Source organism: Balaenoptera acutorostrata, chromosome 6 (genome assembly GCF_949987535.1).
Source record: "Balaenoptera acutorostrata chromosome 6, mBalAcu1.1, whole genome shotgun sequence".
Classification (NCBI taxonomy): Eukaryota; Metazoa; Chordata; class Mammalia; order Artiodactyla; family Balaenopteridae; genus Balaenoptera; species Balaenoptera acutorostrata.
Window position 1 is genome coordinate 54,377,441 of NC_080069.1, and position 25,445 is coordinate 54,402,885.

Here is a 25,445-nt window from a genome sequence, read left to right on the forward strand (position 1 = left end):
CAGCTAGTCCAGTCCCTATCATTTCAGGAGCTCAATCAATATTCATGTAACATCAATCCACAATGATGGTAATGATAGGAGAAAGAGTTATACCAACATATACTAGATAGATATGATGTGAGAAGACAATAATCTAAAGATACTTTAAAGATTCTTCATGGTTCTACAGGGGAAGTGATAATGGAATATCGTGTGAGTTTTTTGTTTTTTGTTTTTTGGGGCTGCGTTGGGTCTTCCTTGCTGCGTGCGGTCTTTCTCTAGTTGCAGATAGCGGGAGCTACTCCTCATTGCGGTGCGCAGGCTTCTCATTGCGGTGGCTTCTCTTGTTGCGGAGCACGGGCTCTAGGTGTGCGGGCTTCAGTAGTTGTGGCACGTGGGCTCAGTAGTTGTGGCTCGTGGGCTCTAGAGCACAGGCTCAGTAGTTGTGGCGCATGGGCTTAGTTGCTCCGTGGCATGTGGGATCTTCCCGGACTAGGGCTTGAACCTGTGTCCCCTGCATTGGCAGATGGATTCTTAACCACTGTGCCACCAGGGAAGCCTGTGTGAGGTATTTTTTTAAAGATTGTTTGCAGGAATATTTTCTTCAAGTTTGCATTTCTAATATTTGGAAGATCTGGTGAGTGGAAGACTCACTCTCCACTCAGTGATTCTTAAGTACTTGCAAGGAGCTGCCTGATCATTCTTTTCTTGTCTCCCTCAGGAAATAAGGAAACAACTTGTAATGTGTCTACACTTGTGGGTATTTTCCTCATAGGCTATGCCTTTGGGCATCAACTTGAATGTTTCTTTCAAATAGTCTATGATGCTCTGAACTGAGTCACATCCATATGATCTTCCCCAAGCTGAAACTGTGGAATAAGAATTTGTGTCAGATTGTTTTTAATTAAGTGTGTGCAAGCAAGAACATTAGTTGTTCCTCTCCACCCCACCCAGAACTTCACTAGGACAAATAGTGTAAAAATGAAAAGTGGTCTCATGCCCTGAACTTGTCTCCTCATCCATTAGTCATCCAATAATTTTCCAACTTCTTTGCAACTAGATTACCATGAGGATAAATTCAGGCCATGTAATGTGAGCAGAAGTGCTCTTACCCTTTATAGTTCTGGCCCTTGAAAACATCCATGTGGTCCGCCAGACTTTTTCCCTTTACCACTGAGTGGAATAGACTCAAGTACTACAGACAAATTTGGAGTCACCTGTTGATGATGGAAAAATCCACACAACAGTGGGTACCCATGTCCTCGAATCCCTCTTTGGAGCAGAGCCAACCAGAATATTCACCTGATCAGGAAGGCCTTCATTGTGCCCTTAGAAGAAGAAAAGATAAATTTCTATTATGATCAAATTCCTGAAAGTTTGCTGTTTACCTGTTACAGCAGCCAGCATTAAGTTAACTGACAAATACCTTTAACAACATACTATCCTAAAAACTTTTCCACAAAAAGAAAATAAACTTCATAGGTTGAAAATAGCAATACCCCCAAAAAACCTAAACAGATCTTTTATTATTATGAAATTGTTTATTTAAGAAAAGAGATTGTGTGGGCTTCCCTGGTGGCGCAGTGGTTGAGAATCTGCCTGCTAATGCAGGGGACACGGGTTCGAGCCCTGGTCTGGGAAGATCCCACATGCCACGGAGCAGCTGGGCCCGTGAGCCACAGCTACTGAGCTTGCGCGTCTGGAGCCTGTGCCCCGCAACGGGAGGGGCCGCGATAAGTGAAAGGCCCGCGCACCGCGATGAAGAGCGGTCCCCGCACCGCAATGAAGAGTGGCCCCCGCTTGCCGCAACTGGAGAAAGCCCTCGCACGAACCGAAGACCCAACACAGCCAAAAATAAAATAAATAAATAAATAAAGTAGCTATAAAATTTAAAAAAAAAATGTTTTAAAAAAAAAAAAAAAAAAAAAAAAGAAAAGAGATTGTGTTCTTCTGTCTAAATATATTTTTGTAAAAGTATGATTTTCACTTCAGACATTTATCAGCTTGTGAGGAAATAAGAGTCAAGATTGCTTTGGAACACTAAGCAAACACTAATCTGATTAAAGAGTGTCACAAATATAATTTTCATTTTATTTGTTGACATTTCTTTGAGGATTCTTACATGAAGGAAAGGACCTTTCAGTTTCTACTCTGACAACCTCCCAGGCAGAGGGGCTGTATTCCTTTGCCTTCAGGTAGAGATGGATTCCGTGGAAATACTCCCGGGCAGCAAGTCCCAAATCGCGACAATCTAGATTGCCTTTTTTCAGCTGCTCCAGTCGGTCCAGCCTCTGATCAAGGCTAGAGAGAAGTTTATCGAGGAGGGTGTTGTTCCAGGCAGCATGGCTGTCCTCCGTGGTGAAGAGGCTGAAGTTCTGTTGGAGCATCAGTTGGCAATAAACGGGTGCCTTGAGTCGTCTGGATTTGGGTGATATTCTCTCTTTTCCAAGGAAATTTGAAGTCGGTTCTGTCCTCTAGGCACGACTGAGAGGGGATCCTTTTCATCTGTCTTAAATGTATGAAGATTTCTTTGTTGCCAAGAGAGCAAGCAGGGATGGAGCAGAGCATCACTCCTGCCACTAGCAAATAGATCTGGGCCATTGAGAATTTCAGTGAGCCACAGGGCGGCGGGCGGGCACCGCTAAACAATCAGCAAAACATTCCTTCCCTGGGTCCTGGGACAGCGCGCTTCTCTAGGCGGCCGCAAGAGGGCGCAGGATGTCTTTTTAAATCGATTTTGTTAGGGAAACGCCGATTTCTGAGAGTCTGCAGTTTTCAGCGGGTCTGGCAGCTCGAGAGAAAAGGCGTTGAAGCCTCAGAGACCAACTTTGTGCTGCTTTAATAGTGCGAGAAAAACATTAATTTCGGAAGCCCAGAGGGCTGAGGAAGGAACTTTGTCGCGGCCTGGCCAGCGACCTTTTTGTCTGATTGGAAGCTGGAACCTTGCATTTTCGGGGCTGCCCCTGAGTTTTGTGCTTTATTTTCGCACAGAAACTTGAGCGAGTCCATTTTGGAGAATGAAGCCGTTTTCTGAGGGGTTTGAAGCTGGGAATCAGAGCGAGTTGGGGCCGATTTTACAGATTCGGGCTCGTTTCTGGCGCTGTGCTGCGACGGCCCAGAGAAAGGGGAACGCGGCGGCGGCGATGGGACGCCCAGACGGGGTGGGGACACCCTGGGGGTGAGTCGGAGCGCGGCCACCACCGGGGCCGAGGACGCGGGAGCTGAGCCCCCCTGTAGATGCTCTGGGACTTCATGGTGTCTTTCAAGAATACAGCGTTAACGTGGGGGAGGAAGTACTGAATAACTGAAAAGTGGGAATATTTTAAAACTCACAGCATTTTATTTTGAAAATTTTTAATTAAATTTATATTTAATTTAATTTATATTATGTGTAACTTGAATATTTTTAAATTTTTTATATTTTGAAATATTTTTATGAAAATAATTTTAAATATTAGATATAGGATATTAAAATATATGAGTATCAAAACACAGCATTTTATTAAACTCTATTTAAACTATAGTTTCTTTATACTAAAACAAGAATATAATTTTACTCTCTTAGCAAATGGAAGCAAACTCATTAATATATTCAAGATCACTTCTATACTTGACAATTTCTCGTGACTCTGTGACTCTCCCGGGTTTCTGAAACACCTCTCCCAGGACCCCATCTTGATTGCATTGTAGAAAGAAGAGGACAGTGGTTAAGACTCTGTGCTTCTAATGCAAGGGGTGTGGGTTCGATCCCTGGTGGGGGAACTAAGATCCCGCATGGAGTGTGGCCCACCCAAAAAAGAAGAAAGAAAGAGAGAGAGAAAAAAAAAAGAAAGAAAGAAAGAAGGAAGGAAGTAAGGAAAGAAAAAAAAGAGGGAGGAAGGAAGGAAGGAACAAAGAAGAGTTAGTGTCCTGTACAAAGCATTGAGGACATTTACCAGATCTGATCTTTTCATTTTCTTTGGTAAGAATTTCGTAGATTAAAGGAAAATTGCCCAGATTTCATTGGCAACGTGAAACCTTCCTTTGTAAGACACTCACAGTCGTGCAAATGCAGGGTCATTTCTTGTCTTTATTTAAAATTTTGATGTTTTGTTCAGCAGGCATGTTTTGTCATTTTCATTTTTCAATATTGAATTAAAATATTATTTATCTTGACGTCTTAGATTTGGTGCCTTCTTACATTCCATGCTTAAAGAAAGTCCTTTTCACTTAACCCTAAAACTAACCTAGGAAATAGCTTTTGAAGTACTGTTGAGAAAGTACTTCCCTGGATGAAAGTATAGGTGAAAGTCCTGTCACCCTCTCCCCTATCTACATTTTATAACCAATTTCCTGGTCTCTTTAACTTTTAAAACAACCTTTGTCTTAAAATAATATCACCAGAGTTGATCTGAGACTAACTAAGGATGAGGTACTATTCATTTATACTATTCACAGAGCAGTCATTTTTTGTGTGTGTGAGACAATTTTCCTAGATCCTTGTTCTCTGCAAAATTATTCAAGGGCTGTTAAGATTTCTGTCCATAATGTACCAGGCACCACTCTAAGACTGGAATCTTGGGCTCTGCTGCTTCACAGTCCTGTGGGCAATCCCTCTCCTAGAGTTTGCATTTGGGGGACTCAACATGCAGACCATATATATACATTTTAACCATTTTCCTTCTCTCTAAATCTTCTTTTTAAAAATCTGTGTCTCTTTATTTTTTAAGAAAAAAAATACCTTAGACTGCCTTCATCTGATTTCCTATCTCCCCACCCCCTGCCCTTTGGTAACCACAAATCTGATTTCTTTTTCTATGAGTTTGTTTTTGAAGTATAATTTAATCTGTCTTAAAAATTAGCATCAGAGGTGGTCTGAAACTAACTCAGGATGAGGAAAGGGACTGCTTATCTCATTTACAGTATTCACAGAGCAGCTATGTTTTATCAGACAACTTTCCTAGATGCTGGTTCTCTGCAAAGAGCTTCAATTGCTGTAAGATTTCTCTCCATAATGTACCAGGTACTGCTCTAAGGGTGGAAACTGGGGCTCTGCTCCTTCACGGTCCTGCAGGCAATCCTTCTCCTAGAGTTTCCACTTGGGGCCTCAACGTGCAGGCCCCTGACAGTGTTAAGGGACCTGCAGTCAGAGCTTCTCTTGGCTGGGCTGAGGGTGGACTATACAGGTTACCATTTGTTGTATTAATACAAAAGCCTGCTATCATTCACTCTTTGGATTCTCAGCCTGTAACTTGCAAACTTTATTTTATTTGATCTATGCAATGTCCTGTGTGACCACTAGTAAAGATGACTCAATTTTTTAAAAGAGGAAGTGAAAGTCTGATGTCTTTTAAATTCAGAAGCCACAGACCTTTGTCGGAGTGGAGCTTTCTGCTGCTCCCAGGCCCTCCTCTTCATCAGCTCTGAGCACTGGCCCTCAGCTGCACTGAGCACGCGATGCTGCCTTCATCCTAATCCTGCCTATGAAGTCTGTCCTCCCTGCTCCCTGGAGGGCAGTCACCATCCCTGCCTTACTTTCCTGGAATCCACATTGCCAAGCACATAGTCACATATATGTGCAGTCAGAACATTTTTGGTGGCAGAATGAAGAGGACTGTATGAATTAACCCTTGTTGTTCAGTATTATGCCACCATTACCTGCAGACTATGTCAGAAAACGAGAGCTACAGTTCTGTTAATAATTGTGGAAGAATTCAAATCTTATGTATTAGACCCTTAAAAAAGAAATGCAGAGAGGTGTGGCTAGATATATTTTGGTGCAATTTAAGAAGTGTCAAAATAGAGTACAGGGTCAGACCTCTAAGTTCTCTTATTAGACTTAAAAAACGGAGTTAGATTGAGCATCAGGTTTTTATTTCAACCTGAGTTGACTCACTTGGATGACTACATCCTGTTGGATTGAGTCTTCTGTCATTTTCCATGAATATATTTAATTTCCAGTGTAATAATACAAAAACAGCATTGAAGATGTGACATTCTCTGATGCCCAAAATAGAAGAGAATTTTTTTTTAAGTGAGGAAACAAAATTGAGATAAGTACAGAAAATGACAATTCTGGCTTAATTAAGAATCTCATTTCCGGGAAGATTTTCAGCACAGCTGGATAAAGGCCGCCACAGCCAGACATCTGCAGCATCACCAAGCTCACCAGAGGCCTGCCAACCTCTTCACTGATGACACCGAGGATGATGTTCTCCAGCCCTGTAAAATGTGATGGATGGAGCTGATCATCACCATTGCCGTCCTCTGAGAGACCAGGAATCCGCAAATTCAGCGTTTCAGTGAAACAGCGCCAGGGCTACAGCTCAACAACGCGCAAAGCTCCTTTCCCTGCGCCGCAGCGGCCAGGAGCGGCGCCCGAACTCGCAGTAAGGGACCGACCGGCACCGCCCACCCAGTGGGACCCGCCTCCGGGTCCAGTACCGCGGACTCGAGCGCTGCATACACGGGGTGGGCAGGAGCCCAGGCCCGGGCGAGGCGCCGCCGGGGCCCAGGGAGCGAGTGGGGCCGCGAGGGCAGTGAGTAAACTTTCCTTGGTGCTGCCCTCACTCTTTATGACACATTAATCCTGAATTGATTACTAATTAAATGTTACAATGCTACTGTGAACATGATTACCAAAGACCTACCAGACAAATTACACAGACTTTTAGTCTTTATCAAAAATGATGATGACAGCAACTACAAATTCCGTAGCCCTTATAAGGGACTCACTTAATCTTTCCAACATAGTTGATGAGTGTTAATATTCTCATTTCCAAAGAGCCACCTGCTAAGGCTTTATGTGAATAAAACAATCTGATAAGTAAATGGCAAATCCAGGTTTCAAAACCTAATATGTCAGATTCCAAACTCCACTTCCCTATCCACACCATAGACACCTGTGCAAACTGCATGTGTTGAACCATCCCTTATTTTCTGGAAAGCCCTATACTTTTCTTGTAACACATTGATATTCCTTTGTTGTCTCATACCTCGCTGTTACAAATTCTTTATATTTTCATTAATTTTTGTCCACCTACAAATTTCTAGATGAGTTGAACAAATTACAAAGTATCCTGATTATTTTACATAATAAGCAAAGTAAAATGATCAACTGGCAATTATTTCTGAGAGCCTAAATGTGATCAACAAAATTAATAATTCTAATAATTATAAAATAATCATATTTAATTGTCCAAGATGATTCATATATATTCAATTAATTCTCACCATAAATTTATGAGCTGCGTGCTAGACAAGACCCTTGAGAGTTTTGACCCCTGCACCAGATTGGATTACAAACATTTCAAGGAGTCCTCTGTAGACAACACCAAACTCTAGTGGATTCAGGCAACAAATACTTAACGCCCCCAACTTACATGAATATGGGAAATGATTGGAAGAATATAAGACGATGTATACTAACGGGTAAAATGTGAGGGATGGAGCAGAGCATCCCCACGGCCATCAGCAGCGAGATCAGGAGTCCAGAAATTCAGCACTTCACCTGCACCACCGTGGAAGGGAGCTCAGGTCCTCCACTAGGCAAAGCCCTCAAAGCTACCTTCGCTGCGCCCCAGCGGCCGGGAGGGGGCGCCCGAACTCGCCCCAACGGACCGACGGGCGCCGCCCGCCCAGCGGGACCCGCCTCCGGGTCCAGGTCCGCGAAGTCGGGCGCAGCGCCCACGGGAAGAACCCGCGCGTCGCCGTCGGCAGGAGCCCCGGCCCAGGAAAGGCGCCGCCGGGGCCCAGGGAGCGCGTGGGGCCGCGAGAGGAGAGAGGAAACTTCCTTTTCGGGCCTGACTGCGGAGGGGAGCTTTGCCGCGGCTTCGCACAGTCTTTCATTTTCTGCACCTGCCTCTGCGTCCATCCTTCCCTTCCTGGTAGGAGCTTTTAGCCAAACCGGTTGACGCCGGTGCCCATTTAATGCAGGGATTGACGGCTCGAAATCAGAGCATGTCGTGGTATGTGTTCAGATTTCAGGGCTGTTTCTGGGAAGAAAGTCGAATTCAGGAAAAGGAGAAACGCATCTACAATCTGGACACGAATTTTATTACAATGATTTTATTAAACTTTAATGGTTCATTTTTTATACAACGTTATAGTAGTTTAAAAGTATTGAAAAGTGCGTGTATTAAAATTCAGATTATTGTAGCTGTGAACATTTTACTTATACCAAAACCACAATTTGTTAAAATGTACTGGGCTTTTGAAAGCAAATTCAACAATAATTTTTTCAGAATTACTTCTTATCTCATTTTCAATTGAGAGAATTACCATCTTAATTTAATTTTAGCTTACTGAAACAGTTTTTGAGAAACAGCATATACATTTCTGATTTATATTAATTCTTTTCTCCATCTCATCCCTAATGCATTTCCAAATTATAGGGGATAGTCTTCCTGTCCCACAGTTTGAAAATATGATTCTGTGGCAGGCCAATATTCTGATATTTCTTCTTTGATTGACAACAATGGTAACCACCTTGTTGGCACATTTTTATGGGGCTATCTCCTCTTTTGACAGAATCAAAATTTTCATCAAGTGCTTCTGTATGTATTGAGACTGAAAAGTGACCAAAACTTTTCACTATAAAAGCTTCAGTATCACAGGTAAACACATCACACCCCTTTTTATCAGTGTTGTGTGAGGGGTGTCCAGATATTTAGCAAGTAAGTACATTTAGGTTTCTTTGGTGAGAAATGTATAGAATGCATGGAATTTGTCAAACTTTAACTTTGTGCTAGAAGCCCTCCCTCCTCCCCCACTTGTACAGCTCTTAGGCTTTTGTAATTGTGGTGCCAAATTTTGTCTTCATTTATAATTTTTATATGTTCATCAAGGGTTTTTTATCATTAATTCTAATTTTTTAAACCATTGCAATAATATATTACTTTTCCATATTACTAAGTCACTTGGCACCCCTTCTCTATTTGTATCTGAGGCAAGTTTCTAGCTTGCCTAAATCTAATCCCTACACTGGAAAGAGTCTTCGATATGAAATGTTGTGATTTTCCTTGGGTGAAAATTATGTCTGAAAATCAGGGAACATCCCCTTCCCCATCCCTCACTTTATTGGTTTTTTTACAAGTTATCTTTGTCTTTATAACATTGTTTTACCTATACCTTAAACACTATCACCAGATGTAGTCTGAAACTAAGTGAAATGAGAGTCGTGATTATTTATATCATTTATTTATACATTTCACAGAGTAGCTATGATCTGCCAAACAACTTGCTAGGATTCAGGTGCTCCAGAGAGAGCTTCAGGTGTGCTGTATGATTTCTCCTCTGTGCCAGGCACAGCCTTAGCAACGTAGCCTGGGCTCTGCTCCTTCGCATTTCTGCAGACAACCCTTTGTCCAGGAGTTCCCATTTGGGAGGTGCTAACTTCTCTGATCCTTAAGTTTAAAAACACCTGAAAAAATTGTCAGGTAGTCAGTTAAACTATGTCACACCCCAAATACAAAATTAGGTCAGTCTATGTGAACTACCCTGGAAAGATTTCCATGATAAATATTATATAGAAATAAACTATACAGTGATGTCTTTGGTATAATTATATAAAAGCATATCCAAAAAGAACATTGGTCCTGTAGAGAGTTTGAGATGCCAACCCCTCAACTTTAGTGGATAGGGGCCACCTTGAGGTCTCACTGGGGCAGTCTTGATATTTCTAAGGCACTGGGACTCTGGGGGGCTCTGGACAGTGTTATTTGCCAAGTCCATGTGGCAACTCTAACAAGGCCAGGCCTTACATTTGTATAAAGTGCTTACCTGTTTATTCTGTTCTTCATGACTATGTTATTAAAATATATGAATATTCTCCAGTTAGTAGATGAGATTTGGGGATTAAATATGCAGTTTTCTGTATTAAATATCATAATTGTTACTACCACTGTTATCTTCATGGAGCTGCAGCAGAGAAGAGAGGTCCTGACTCCAGCAGGCCCAGACCACGAGCAGCCCTTGGAAGACATTCTGAGGCCGAGGCTGTGCCTAGGGGATCTGAGGTTCCAAGCTTCTCCTGGCTGCAGCAGCCTCAGAGGCCCCCAGAGCTGAGCCCTGCCTGCTGAACACTGATAGAGGAGCTGGCAGAAGAACCCCTCTGGCAGGGGCACTGAAGTTTTCCCAACATGTCCGGAAAGCTGTGCCAGAACCTCATATGTGAGGCTAAATCTCCAGCTCTTGTCTTCCAGAAGCCACAGGGGCAGAGCCAGTTTCCTGAGGTGAAACCTATGGTGGTTCCCAATAGACAGCCTGAGGGGGGCATCCCTCAGACTCCTGTCCTTTCTGGTGGCTCTGTCCTAGGACATGCTGTGAGCACCCTCTCTCCAGCTAGCTCTCTCATTTCCCAAATGGCTCTTGAGTACCAACTAAATCCTAAGCTCCTAAGGCTAGTGATGGAGCAGCGAATACCTGTTCTGGAAGAAAATAGATAATTAAGCCAAAAGTCACAACATAGACTAAAATGTATGCCTGGGGAAGTAAAGGCACCTTTCCCAGCTGTAAAAGTCAAAGAAGGATTACCCCCTGGGAAACTCTTTTCACTGTAACAGGAAGGAAGGAGGAAGGGTGGTAAATGTTTTTGAGTTTGGTAACAAAAAGTTCTCTTCTAATGGCTTTTACGTCCTCTGTGAAGTGGCATCCAGCACATCTGCTGAGGTTGGGGGACAGAAGTTTGTCAAAGTGGAGAATGTTTGAAATCGTTTCGTTAAGCATAAGAGAGTTGACAGTAGAACCAGTGATATAAGCTCCAAAAAACAGGGAGCTTTGTCACTTTTGTTCACTTATGTATCCTAAGTGCACATAGAAGGAACTTACCAAATATATAGGATGAATGAAAGTATGAATTCCATGCAGTATTGGAGATGCCCATTAGTTGTAGACCATAGAACTATGGTAGCACAGTATACTCGTTTGTGTGATTTTATCTAGTGGGTTTCCACCACTTACCAGAGGTCAGGCGTGGAAGAGGCAGAGAGTTTGGACTTTAGCCAGACAGAAATGATGAAACAAGAATGACGTGAGGGTGTTTAGAATGTTGCTTAACTGATGAACCATGAAGACCACTCTGTTAGTTTGCTAGAACTGCCCTAACAAAATGCTGCAGATTGGGTGGCTTAAACAACAGAAATTTATTTTCTCATAGTTCTGGAGGCTAAAAGTCCAAGAGCAAGGTGTAGGCAGATTTGGTTTCTCCTGAGGCCTCTCTTCTTGCCTTGCAGATGGCTGCCTTCTTGCTGTGTCCTCACATGGCCTTTCTCCATGTGTGCCCATCCTGGTATCTCTTCCTTTTATAAGGACACCAGTGGGACTTCCCTGGCGATCCAGTGGTTAAGACTTCATGCTTCCACTGCAGGGGACATGGGTTCGATCCTTGGTCGGGGAACTAAGATTCCCCATGATGCGGCACAGCAAAAAATAAAAAAGACACCAGTCATACTGGATTAGGACCCCACCCTGAGGGCCTCATTTTAACTTAATCACCTCTTTAAAGACCTTACCTCCAAATACCACTACATTTTTAGGTACTGGGGGTCAGGACTTTCATATATGAATTTGTGTGGAGGACACAATTCAGCCCATAACATCTGTGGAGAGAGAGAGAACAGACCAGAGGCTGTTGATGGAGAAGGAGAAACCGTCAGGACCAATGAACTGTAATTCCTTGACTAATTGGCCAATGGAGGACAATTTGGAAACTGAAGGTGGAGATCAGAGGGTGGAATGCTAGACTGTATTGCTTTATTACTTCAGAGTGCAGAGCAGCTCCTAGTGAAAAGCGAAGATCTGTGAATCAGGTGTAACTTGTCATGTGACCCATGGCCAGTCATTGGCACTTCTAAGCCACTACCTCTCTGGATGAGTAGTCTTTGTCCATGGGAACATAAGGAAGGTCACCGTCTTTAGAGTCACCTTCTAACTCTAGAGAACTAGAGTTCTCTAGTCCTGGATTTTCTACTTGTGTGGTTACTCATTCTATCTGAACTTCAAGTTAGGAGAATCACATTTTTTAAATGAGTGAGCAGTGTTATTAATTATATAATAAAAAGCAGATAGTAATTTTCCCCAGGCTTTACTTGCTCTGTAAGTGTGGACTTATCTGTAGGAGATAAAGGTTGATGCTCAGGGCCTGGATATGGGAGCCAAGGCAGCTGAAAAACTGGTGTGGCTACATTGACCCCAACCTCCTCTCTCCTCCAGGTGCAGATGACACAACAGGTGGCTCAGTGGCTCCTTTCTCTATTTCATGGGGACTCCTTTTGCGTGACTCCACTTCTTTGTGGCTCTTCTTTTTCAGCCGTCACTCCACTCTGCCCTTTATTTATTTATTTTTTAAATTTATTTACTTTATTTATTTTTGGCTGTGTTGGGTCTTTGTTGCTGTGTGCGGGCTTTCTCTAGTTGTGGAGAGCGGGGGCTACTCTTCGTTGCAGTGCGTGGGCTTCTCATTGCGGTGGCTTCTCTTCTTGCGGAGCACGGTCTCGAGGCACGTGGGCTTCAGTAGTTGTGGTATGCGGGCTGAGTAGTTGTGGCACACGGGATTAGTTGCTCTGTGGCATGTGGGATCTTCCTGGACCAGGACTCGAACCCGTGTTCCCTGCATCGGCAGGCAGATTCTCAACCACTGCGCCACGAGGGAAGTGCCACGAGGGAAGCCCCACTCTGCCCTTTAATGGCGTTAACCAAAGCCATTTGGATGTGGAGGGATACGGAAAGTCTTTAGAATGTTTGGCCACCTTGGCTTCAATGGGCTGAGTAGTGGTCCAAAGTGAGCCCAGAGAAACTGCACCCTTGTCATAAATTGCAGAACCACCTGTGGTGCATGTGCTTTGTGTATCCTGAAGAAGATATCCCATGACTGTAACAAGCATATAACTAACAACCACAGAGGATACCTCAACCCTGATAGGCCACCTGTTTGCATTGAGTACAAGATCCTGCACAATGTCAGAAAGAATAGCTGTAAGGAAGGCCAAAAAGGAGTTTGGCAGGCCTCAGAACATCCCTGAAGGCATCATTGTTTTTGTGCTCAAAGACAAGCTCTCCCTCTCCACTACTTGTCCCAAGGACGCACATACACACACTCTTGCCAGGATGGCAGCAAGTCCATCTTACTTTGTCAGTGTTCTAGTCAGTCACCAGCAGGTGGCGCCCGAGTCAGGTAGCTGGGGAGTGAGGCAGGGAGTGGGAGTAGCTTGGTTAGTGATTAGTGATAGACACTCCTGTTCCTTCCCACCCACTGGGTCATTCTTTCCCCTCTGTTAGTTTCCCTCCTTTCCACACATTCAATCCTGACCTTTTCCTCATTGTCTCCTCATTCTTCCACAGGCCCTGTGTGGCCGTACTGTGAACATTCCCATCATTGAGGGCCATGTGACCCACTTGCCTTGCACTGATGCCATTGAGTCAGGCAACAAGCAGTCTCAGTGAGGAGTTAAATCCCTGTGCAGGGTGACCAGCCAGCAGGGAGAAATTATTTATTTTGAGTTCAACGTTTGTTTCAAAACAGATGAATATCACAGCTATAGCAGATCTTTAAGTAGCACCTACCATAGTATTAGGCCTTAGCATGTCCATCTCAGTATCCAAGCACAGCAACATCCCTGTCTCCACCCAGTTCTGCATCCACTGTACAGTGGATACTTTTCTAATATCTAAAAAAGCCACTTTTAAGAGGGAACTCATCCTGTTTCTGAACCCCTTCAGAGCTGGACTGCCTGGAGGGCAGAAGGTGGGGTGACCCAGCTCACGGGTCCATTTTCAGGTCCCTAGCTTTGATTCCAGTTCCCCTCCAGTGGCTAGAGAGTGATGGGGGTGCTACTTGAATGTACATGGAGATTTCCTCCCCAAGCCTGGACACAGTGTATTCTTCTTCCCCTCCAGCTCTGCTGAGGCCTTTCACGGCTCTCCCTTCCCTTTAGCCGCCTCCTGTCGGGAGGGGCAAGAGCAGAGGGCTCATCCTGCTTTAGCAGCGCCCCCAGACCCCGGGTCTACAGTGCCCCACAGTCAGAGAGTTGTGGTGACTGCACACAGACGGGCCCTTGTACCACCCACTCAGGGCTTCCTACTGCCCCTCTGGGGTGGAGGTAGGAAAGAAAGGCAGGTAATCTGTGAACACTTTTCACAGGAGCAGGGAGGTGAGCCAACACCCACGGCAGCCTTGCTGAGAGCTCCAGTCCCTGCCAACACCACCTCCCAAAACACAGAGCCAGGGGTTCTCTGTCCCCTACTGGTATGTCCTCCTATATTCCATCCAGCGCAGGTCACATGGGGAGAGGAGAGGAGATGTGGTGTGATCAGCTGTATGTTTTCCTCAAGGTTGAGAAGGGAGTAAGAGCGCCCAGCACTGCAGCTTTCTTCAGGAAGGGTGTAGGGTCTTTGGTGCAGATGGAAGCTATGGCCCACCATAGATTCATGGTCATAGATTTTTTTTTTTTCCTCACACTTCTGAGCTCAGGGGCTCACTGCTCTAAAATCTTGAGTTCCACTTCGGGGATGTGTGAAGTTTATTTTCTCTTACTATTCCTAGATGCTCAGTGGGGAATCTCTGGCCCCGTGAGGCATGTATAACCTGATTCACTCCATGCCATGACTACGTAATGCTCAGGGTAATGAGGAAGCAAAGGAGAGGACTGATGGGTCCAGATACTGTGCTGTGGTCTTTGTTACAGTTTCTCACTTTTATAAGCATCGAATGGTTGCTGAGTAGTTACTTGTTTTCCTAATAAGAGTATTATGGAAAAAGTAATGAATTTTTTAAGTGGGCTATCTTCACAAATACAAATGAAGGAAACCAGGATGGTGGTGTGTCAGCAACGCCATCGTCAACTTCTCTCCCTAACCTTTGTCTCATAAGCCAAAGCCCGCTCTCAGTAAAAGCTGAAGGGACCCCTTCCTTTCCCTAAATCCAGGCTCACGGGATATTCTGTTTCCCCCTAAACACAGCAGAGACAGATGGCACCATTCTCCTTTAGGAAGAAAACAAGCATATATGGGGGAATAATAGTTATCCTTGCTGACGAGAAATAGAGGCCATCCCTACCAGAGGATGTGATATAGGAGCTAATTGATGTTCTCTAAATGTAATGAAACATCTTTGTGAGGGAAAATTTCCTCTAAGGAGATCATTGGAGAGCACTATCGGGCTAATTGGAAGTGTCACCCCCCCCCCCCCCATAGACAAAGCCTAAGGCAGAGTTAAGGACATCCAGGGACCTGGCATCATGGCCCAGGCGGGGGTGGGGGGTGGGGACGCAGACTCCCTGGGAAGCATTCAAATGCAGATCAGTTAGAGGGGGTGAAGCATAGTACTCGCTTCCACATAGTGCTTTGCAGATGGTTTCACAGTATTGAGTTTTATCCACTTTCTTGTAGCTCAGAAAGGCGTGGAGAGGCATGAGGGTCAAGAAGGGAGGGGACTTGCTCAAGGGCCACAGCTGGTAAGGAGCAGAGTCAGATTTGAGCACAAGACAGATTGGGGACCATTATTTTCTTCTCCATTTCATAGATGGCAGGAGATAACTGAGGCCGGGTGGGTCGTATAAGTTAAAGTCCCTTCCCTCCAGTGGGTCCGGCTCACCCCTTTGCAGGTGGTTGGCGCTAAACCTGTATGAAGTCCTAGACTGGCCTTGACTTGGCACTGAATACTTAGAGGCTACTTGAACCCTGAGACTCCTCAAGGGAACCTGAGATCTTACTGTACTCATGCTGGTGATAGATTAGCTAGTTACCCAGGCAGATGATGTAATAGGATGAGAGGAGAATTAGGAGTGAGACATAGGGTGATCAGGGCAGGGGCTGTCTGTGAACCCAGATTCTAGAAGGGGTGACTTGCTGTTCCTGTGACCCAAACAAAACTCAACTTTCAACAAATATGTGGAATCCCAGAGACTGTCCACCCATGTTTTTAAGTGGAGTCCCCAGGATTATGGCGATATAGGCCCTCGGTATTTCACCTTCCACCCCGCTTGGAAAAAATGTTGAGCACACACCTCCAATGTATTTATTTTATTGATAATATACCTAGGTACTGCAGTTATAAAATACTGTGCATATAATACAATATACATTTGTAATAGAAATTTTTAAATGGATAATCTATGAAAAAACATTTTAACATTGTATCTTTTCATTATTAAAGGGACATCATGACATCCTCAAAAAATACACACACACTTCTAAGAAGATGTGACAATCTGCACTGATATGAGCTGCAAGGTAATTTTTCCAGGAATACTGTGATAGCTCACAGAATTCAAGTAGAAGTTAAACGATAAAGCCTGAGAAGAGGTTAGAACTGTATAAACTCCAGCAACCTTAGAACATTCTCATTCATGTGACTTAGCTCCTGAGTCTCAGGTTCTGGCTTTCTTGAGTCAGATTCTTAAGATTAGCTTTCTGATTGGCTCACACTGGTTTTATCATTCATAGCTTCCAGGTCCGGATATCAGGGCTGGAGGGCAGTTCTTAGGAAAGGGCTGTGAAGACAGATAACGTGTCCTCCTGCATTCCATCCTTGGTTTCCCGGTATCTACGTCCTTCCCATTCACAGGGAAGGTGTCCAATCCAGGTACCCCATCTGCTACTATAATGCCCTCAGGTAGAGACAACAAATATCACATCCATAAACTGCTTATAATAAACATCAGAGGGCCACTGTTTTCAGAGTATACTTTGTCCATCACAATCTTGTTAGACATTTTTGCAAATTATGGACCCAGCTGAAAATTTTAGTATGACCATACAAAAGAAGAAAAAGGAAGAGAGAAAAAAACAAAGCAAACAAACAAAAAAACCCCCCAAACTTCTTTTTAAAAAAGACATTTATAATAGACATCTGATGCACCATTCACAGCTCCCTTTAAGACCTGAGAACTTACTCCCTTTAGCTGCTGATAGAGCTTCATGCTGACAGCATGCAGGTCTTCTCTGGAAACTGTTCTTGGCTAAAGTGACTCATTTAGCCCAAAGTTATTTCCCCCTCCTGGGTCAGCCTGCATCCAATTACCTGTCAATGTGGGGATATAAAGGCCTGGCCCCTTCTCTCTACCTCCACAGGGTCATCCCAGAGTCAGAGCTCCCTTGGGATTGGCTAAAGCCCTGCTGTGACTGCACTGCAGCTCAGCTTCTGCTCAAATTCTCTTTGCCACAATGACTGATCTACGCATTCTCCAGTAAACTCCTTGCGTGCTTATCTCTGTCTCAGAGTCTGCTTTCCCAGGTATCTGACCTGCAATAGCATAATATATGAGATCTTCTATTTTAACCCCCCAGACATTAAAAATAATGAATGAACCCCACTCATATGGTTCTGCTAAGAGATTAAGCTACTTTTTTATTTTTTAGCCTTTCCACTCTTCCCAGATGGACCATTTGGATCAGCTATTTCTTGGAGTAAAAAATGAAGTATTTCTCTTTCTCTGATGAAAAGTTAGTTTATATCATTAGATAGTAAGGGCACAATAACATAATGACCAGATAGATAGGGCAGAAGACCAGGTGGGGTTTCTCTTCTGATTGATTGTTCTGGTCTACTTAGACAACCGTTTCTGAATACACCCTTTTTTTGCCTTTGGTCCCAGTCAAGTTTGTGGGGCTGCTCGTGTCTTCAACTGACGGATAATATAGGCACCACTGGCACTACCTTAAGTGGCTACAATGGGACACATTTTAACTTATTAAAAACATAATCTTTTGGGGGCTTCCCTGGTGGCGCAGTGGTTGAGAATCCGCCTGCCAATGCAGGAGACACGAGTTTGAATCCTGGTCTGGGAAGATCCCACATGCTGTGGAGCAACTGGGCCCGTGAGCCACAACTACTGAGCCTGTGTGTCTGGAGCCTGTGCTCCACAACAAGAGAGGCCACGATAGTGAGAGGCCCGCGCACCACGATGAAGAGTGGCCCCCGCTTGCCGCAACTAGAGAAAGCCCTCGCACAGAAACGGAGACCCAACACAGCCAAAAATTAATTAATTAATTAATTAATTTAAAAAAAAAGTCACAGGCTGGCAATACTGCACTCCAGCAATATTTAAAAAAAAAAAAGAATCTTTTGAAAAGTATACAAAACAAATACATGTATAAGGTGTAAATGATTCAATTTATGGTCTTATAAAGTGTAGCACTCTTTCCACTGGTCTAGTCCAAGATCACTTGTCTTTTCATTGGGTAGCATGGAAGCTCACTGTACTAGTCTTTCTATGATGAACAGTATTAAATTTTTGTGGCAGTTTTCCTCATTTTTTTGTATTGTATACTTGCAACATTGCAGGTTGGCAGAAGACAGCCAGCATGTAGCAAGTGTATTTAAGGTTAAATATAACCAGTATGCAGGGAATCAGCCAAAAGGCAAAAACAGTTCATGAGTCTACCTTCAGTACAAGAAGAATCCAGTTTCATAGACGTGTGGAAGTTTTTAGGCAGCAAAGGTAAAGGTGTGTACCTCTTGGAAAGCATGTAGTGAAGCTTGGGTAGAACAAATGGCATGGATGGTCGGTGCACTTGAGCCCTCACACCTGCTTGAAGGCTGCAGGATGTGACACTCAGCCCTTACCTTCCTTTGGGGGAGGAGGGGCCCTGCCATCACAGGAATTTCTATCTTTGGACTCTGTTGGCCCTTGAGTTCCTCCATGGGTGGACTGTCTTTTCTTTCCTTAATTCATGCATAATCCTCAGTTTCTTCTCTAGGATCTGGCCAGTATCTGACTTGTTCTTCTGAGTTTCACTACCCACTTTATCCATAAACACTGCTCTAATTTCTAGTAGGTTTAGGCTCTCAACAGAGGCTGACATCACTGTGGATTTGTGCTGTGGATCTTCCTGTACCTTCCCAGTTTTCTGTGGATGAAGCATCTGACACAAACACTTCATCTGGTTTTTAAAGTTATTCTTTCATGGAGCCTGTAGCACAAACTGGGGAGACTTGCTCACAGGGATCTCTGCTAATTCCCTGTCCTGGGCAAGGGAACTAATCTGTTATGTGGAAGGACCCAAATTCTTGCATCTCCTCTTTAATACTCTCCTTCTAAGAGTCTCCTAATGTATGCTCCGTCCTGAGTAGATTATAGATTCTTGTCCTGTTTGCGATCCTTCCCACTCTTGAGGGACTAATTCTGCAAGCCTATGAGAAGAATTAGAGCAGGCCCCTCTCATGGTCATCTGGCCTTCCTTTGCCACAGGTGAGGGTGAAGGGAAAAAGCTATCCAGGCTGGGGACTGAATTTCTTTTCCCTAATCTGCTTGAGGGTTTCTTCCAAGGAGCTTTGCAACCTTGGCCATGGAGTTAGTCTTTGAAACATGGGTGACGGAAGAGGGAAAGATGGACTTGGGAAGTGTAGGTCAAGTGAGGAGGTGGTGTTGAAAGAAAAAGTGGGCAATAGGTTCCAGTATCTTTGCATGCTCTGTGGGTTGAAAGTAAAAGGCAAGTGGTGAGGAAAAAATGATCCTTGAGTATTGTGGCATCCAGTGATAAAAAGGGATTTGGAGGCTGGCATGGAAGACTGTGACCTTTCACTACTGTGTCAGGGGTAGAAGGGGCTGTTGCAGTCCTTATGCAAAGTTACAATGAACATATTTTTCTAATGATAAAGTTAAAAGATCCGTTATAAAAAATGAATTTGTGAAACTGGGAATTTACTGTTAATAGAGAAATTTAGTGCACCCTCAAATATGAGATTGTACTCAGATACACTGTTGTGGTTTTTACCCTGAGATTTTCAGGGCCTACCCTCCTCCCAGTGTCAGTATGTGGATCAGATCATTAACCAGGAGCCCTGGGTCTGCCCAGCAGGTTGGAGGAGGGAAACTCCTTTTGGCTCCTTTTTCTCTCACCATACCTGCTCCTAGATCAAAGGAGCCACGCCCTGTCTGAAGTTGAAGACTTGTTCTCTTCGTAACAGAGACTATGGCAAGAGGCTTATTCCAATATCAGGGTCAGTTCCTGCCAGGAAAGAACCTCTGATCAGCTCTGGAGGAAAATTCCCTAAAAGGAGCACGTCTGCACAGACCAGAAGACCGCCAGACTTGGTCTCTGGCCCTGTCACACTTGGCCAGCAGGGGCTTCTTTTCCTGGGAGGGCTTTGTAGCCCACCCAGTTACTGGACCCTGCTTTCTGCTTCCTTTGAACTATGTGGGCCCTCATGTTTCAAAAGTATTCAACATAAAAAAGGAAGACTTCTCTTATATGTGTTTCTACAAAATCTGAAAATATCATTCAACTTTTACTTTCTATTTGTGTCCATCTGGGAAAACTTAAACCAGAAATCACAACAGAACAGGAAGTAGCTGTGCAAGTAGGAGAGGGCAGTGCAAGGAAAGGGAGTGAAGGAGGAGGGCTCCCTGGAAATTTCAGCCCTGAAGGAGAAGGAAAGTACTGTGATATGGAAACCAAAGAATAGATCCAGGAAAGCAGGGAGAGGTGCCAGGCGCCAGAATCAGCAAAAGAATACAGTATATTTTTCCCATTCCAGCCTAGGAGATTCCCTTCAATTTCAGATATTGATTTAAGCCATTGTGCTGACTGAATATAAATCAAATATGTCTTTGATATGATCATACCTATCTTTCACTCTACTAGGTTCTCATCAATTCAGTTGACTTTGTCAGTCAGCTATCAAGAGTGAGATGGTACAGTTTCAAACCAGTTTATAGAAAAAGACATGTAATATTCTCATATAGGTTTATGTGGAGAAAATGAAGAAAAGAGTTAACCACTTATGGTTAACCCCAAGGAAGGAGCCATTCTAAAGAGCTTTTTATTTTCAGCTGCGCTGCCTCGGCATGTGGGATCTTGGGATCCAACCTGCGCCCGCTACAGTGGAAGCTCAGAGTCTTAACCACTGGACCGCCAGAGAAGTCCCTCTAAGAGCTTTAAAATGTATTTACATCAGCTCTACAAATATTTTTCATTCCATTTTCCATTTGAGAAAACCGAGACTCAGGGAAGTTGAGTTGCCTCCAAGCAGAATAAGGGTTCCATGCAGAACCTCACATAGTGAGTTATGAGTGATTCTTTAAGCAATATGTTGGATTTCTGTGGGTTTTTTTTAATCTAATTATTTTTACTTGCAGAATTATTCTTTTTGTTTTTGCCTGGGCTTCTCTTTTTGGTGGCTATATTTTTACTTTCTGATGATTTTAATCTAGTTTTTGTTCTTTACCTTAGATTTTTGTGGAAGAGAAATTCTCCTATCCAGTTTCATTTTTCCATCTGATGAAGGAAATTCCTCAGAATTTTATATCCACTGCAGTATGGTTATTATTTTTTTTAAATAAATTTATTTATTTATTTATTTTTGGCTGGGTTGGGTCTTCGTTGCTGCATGCGGGCTTTCTCTAGTTGTGGCGAGCGGGGGCTAATCTTCGTTGTGGTGTGCGGGCTTCTCCTTGCGGTGGCTTCTCTTATTGCAGAGCACAGGTTCTAGGCACATGGGCTTCAGTAGTTGTGGTACGTGGGCTCAGTAGTTGTGGCACACGGGCTCTAGAGCGCAGGCTCAGTAGTTGTGGCGCACGGACGGGCTTAGTTGGTCCACGGCATGCGGGATCTTCCCGGACCAGGGATCGAACCCGTGTCCCCTGCATTGGCAGGCAGATTCTTAAATATGGTTATTTTTGAGTCCACAAAATTTCATGATTTTTATAAACCCAATGCTGACTTCTGTAGAACAATTCAAAAGTTAATTAAGAAAGATCACCAAGCAAAAATATCAAAGTATAGAAGAGGAAAAATTCTTACATATATAGCTTTACCAGAAAATGAACTGTATTATAAAGCAGCAACAGTATAAATACAGTGACAGTAAGGAGTTAGGTGATAAGAGTAATAAAGAAAATAAATCCCAGGAGAGTTACCTGGTGGTCCAGTGGTTAGGACTCCAAGCTTTCACTCCTGTGGCCTGGGTTCGATCCCTGGTCAGGGAACTAAGATCCTGCAAGCCACATTGGTGCAGCAAAAAAAAAAAGAAAAGAAAAGAAAAGAAAAGAAATCCCAGAAATTGTTATATAATCTTTAGTAATTAAGTAAAGTAAAGGCTATCTTAGACATTAATATGGAAGAAAAAAAGTTTCAGTAAATGGTAACAGGATAAATGCCTGGCAACCTAGACAGAAATCAATTTAGATTCTCATCTCGTATTATATATGAAAAAAAAATCCTAATGTACTATAAAAAATACATGTGAAAGATTTAAAACGTAAAAGGGAATTGATAATCCATAAGATCAATAGAGGAATGAAAATGGGAGAGGATTGGTTCTACATGTTCAACATTCTGGCATTAGGAGAAAATGTAAAGAAAATGAGCTATTATTTGTAAACATAAAATTGACAAATAGTTGCATCATAGGAATATAGCTACCATCTGCATAAATGGTTTATATGTACTTTTAAGACTTAAGGATACATAAAAACAATTCACAAGGGCAGTACGAAACTAGTTAATGTCGTAAACTGAAACACAAATAAAAGAAGTAAAAATAGCAAACAAAGCATATGAAAAGGCATTCCAGCCTACTAGTATTTAGAAATGATTTAACAATGATGCTTGACATTTTAGGCTGTTATGTAAGCAGTTATTTAAAAAAAAAATATTGATTTTTATGTGCTTTGTGCTACTACATACATTTCTTGAAATCTGTCCCCCAAAAATGTTTGTAAAAATTTTAAAAAATTATATCCAGTAATATAAACACACACTTTTATTCTCCAGGCGCTACCCCAGTTCTCTTCTTCCTTTCACAGATAAACTTCTCAAAAGAAGTTTCTATTCATTCTGTCTCCAAAACCTTTTCTCTTATTTAACCTTAGTCAGTATATTCCAGTCCAGATTCTGTGGAATTAACTCTGCCAAACCAGCCCTCATTTTCCCTGAACATAAGATATCATGTTTTAAATGTATTTATTCCTTGAAACATCCTCTCATCACCACTGTCTCCTGGTTGTCCTGCTATTGTGTTGCATACCATTCCAGTGTCCTTTTCAGGCTCCTTATTCTCTTCTCTTTATTAAAATATGAAGGTCCCTAAGGTTCAGTTTTTGGTCCTCCTATTCTCTATTTCTAAAAGACCTCATTCCTTCCTGGGCCTTCAGAGACCAAGATAACCCAGGTCCTAGGTTAACACTTCTAGCCATAGCACTCTGAAAGTTCTAGAACTGTACATCCAGCGTCAAGTCTTAGAATCTCTGCATCCTCCAGTTTCTGGTGACAGAAGCCGCTTTTCTTTTGCCTATGGTGTTAGTATATAATGTAGTTGAAATGAATTAATTGATTGATTAATATTTTATGTTTCCTTCTGGCAAAAAGAGAAGTTTCAAGAGGGCTGGCACTTCATTTTCTTTCTTCACTTTTTTAATCCTATGAAGGCAGTGATTTAGATACATAACTTTAATTAAGTGAATGAATGAACTGCAGTTCCATCCTTTAATTGAGGTTGCAAAATCAGTCTTGGTATTACTTTCTTAAAAATAAACAAATGCAAAAAGATTTGAAAGTAAAACTTTAAATAACTTAAAAATATAAAGATGAACACGTGTAATTAGCACAAATACAAGCAAAAATACTGAAATATAATAAATATAGTAAAATAGATATTTAAGTACATAAGTACATTAATAAGGTTATCTGTGATGGTCTGGTGCCCCCTATGAACTAAATGCTTTTACTTATAGTTGCTTAATACTACCAATAAATGTTTTGACAAATTAAATCCATTTATTTTATGATGAAGGCAGAAAAAAAAAGTCTTTTGAAATTACTAAACATGTGGGAGTACGACAAGTTGTACCTGCCCATAATTGTTCTTTAAGAGCATACCTCTAGTTCCTTAGCTCTTAATCTTTCTTGCAAGCTTGATCATAAAGAGAAGGATTTCATGATTTCTTGCTCTGACAACTACCCAGGTGTAGCAGCTCTGTTCTTTCTTTTCCAGAGAAAAACTGTTTGCTTGGAAGTGCTTTTTCACAGCCATTATGGAGTCTTCACAGCTCAGGGGAGTCCTTCCATCCCCAACTACTGCACCAAGCCGGTCTCCAGGACTTGCCAATGCTGATGAAGTTCAGTGAAGAACTTGTCCAGGCCAGTCTCATTCCAACCAACCTCTTATGCTGAACAGTTTGAAGATTTGCTGAAGCATCTGATGGAGGACAGCAGTGATTTGAGCCTTCTGGACCTTGCTGCCATCTACCAGAAACAACAGAAGACCATTGGAACCAGCTAAATGGCCATCGGTAGGGGACTAATCAAATAATGTAGGACACACCCATTCAATGGGAAACAGTACAGCTATTTAAAAAGATAAAGCAGTTATCTATATATGAATGAGAAGACCTCCAAGTTAAAAAAGATAGGTGCAGAACAGTGAGTATAGTATGCTATCTTTTATATTAAAAAAGGGGGAGAGTGTAATAAAAGAATGTGCCTATATTCTCATCAGTTGGCATATACATAAAGAAACTGGAAGGATTTAAAAGACAGTAATAACTTCAAACTGTGGAAAATGTTGGAAGCAGTTGTGTCAAAGTATACATTTATTCATATGCCCAAATTCCAATTTACTAGTAATTTTAAAAATGTAAGTTAGTAAAATATCCATAAAGGGAAAGATCAGTAGCAGGGAAATACACACTGAAACATTGCTGGTGACAGTATTTTGGAAAAAAAAATTTGTCTTCAATCAGCATTCTGCCCTTAGGATTTATCCAAGAACAGGTAAAGTTTTGTGCTCAGATTCTATAAAACAGTGGAGAACAAGAAAGTATATATTCAGGAACAAATGATGGGCAAGGAAACTATAGTATGTGTAGTTATTAGACAACTGTGTATCCATTTACAAATATGTGAGTGGAAAACAAAAGCACGAAAAATTTACTGATGATGGAATTCCATTGCGTGGCAAAAATTCAGGCTAAATTACATAGCATAGTCACAATTTGGTATTTTAAGAGGCAAATGACATGTTTTAAATGATTAAAATTTGAAACTATGAACCAAAGTTATAACTGAAGTGTCTATTAAATTGTGTGGGATAAGTTTTTTTTTTTGGCTGCGTGGCTCGTGGGATCTTGGTTCCCTGATCAGGGATTGAACCCGGGCCACAGCAGTGAAAGCGGCGAGTCCTAACCACTGGACCACCAGGGCATTCCCCTGTGGGATAAGAATTTTAAAGTTTTTTTTATAGAGGAAAAACTTTAAGCATTTTCCCCCATGCTGCCTTTCAATTTCTACAAAAGCCGCATTTCATTGTCACTCAAAAGTAACAAAAGGAAGAAGCCAGGAAGCGTAAATTTCAAAGTATGCATTTAGGGGGACAGCTCAGCTGCCGTGAAAGGTTTAGGTCAAGCATAATATACACGCACCCATTCCAGCCCATTTAATGCCACTTACAAAGTACCCGAAGAGGCCCCGCGGGCCCATCCTGCACAGCCCCGCCTTGCCCAAACCCCGCCCTTCCAGTCCCCCGCCCACTTCCTCCCATCCCCCACACG

The 25,445-nt window shown here is 42.7% G+C and overlaps 2 long non-coding RNA genes and 1 pseudogene across 5 annotated transcripts in view; 1 reads left to right on the forward strand and 2 right to left on the reverse strand.

The window, feature by feature from the left end:
* Nucleotides 1–2,069: 2,069 nt before the first annotated feature.
* LOC103012775 (interferon alpha-H-like) lies at nt 2,070–2,580 on the reverse strand (annotated as a pseudogene).
* A 5,072-nt stretch (nt 2,581–7,652) lies between these two features.
* LOC103010276 (uncharacterized) lies at nt 7,653–24,016 on the forward strand. Its single transcript, XR_450510.3, has 3 exons — nt 7,653–7,844; nt 16,109–16,185; nt 23,891–24,016. It is a non-coding gene; the product is annotated as an uncharacterized LOC103010276 (long non-coding RNA).
* LOC130708387 (uncharacterized) overlaps nt 21,282–25,445 on the reverse strand; it is a 39,725-nt gene continuing 35,561 nt past the window's right edge. For all 4 annotated transcript variants that reach the window (XR_009008601.1, XR_009008598.1, XR_009008599.1 and 1 more), the window contains 3 exons: nt 23,776–24,141; nt 21,816–21,892; nt 21,282–21,539 (listed from right to left, as the gene is read on the reverse strand). This is a non-coding gene — a long non-coding RNA (uncharacterized LOC130708387). The remainder of the gene's footprint in view (nt 21,540–21,815; nt 21,893–23,775; nt 24,142–25,445) is intronic.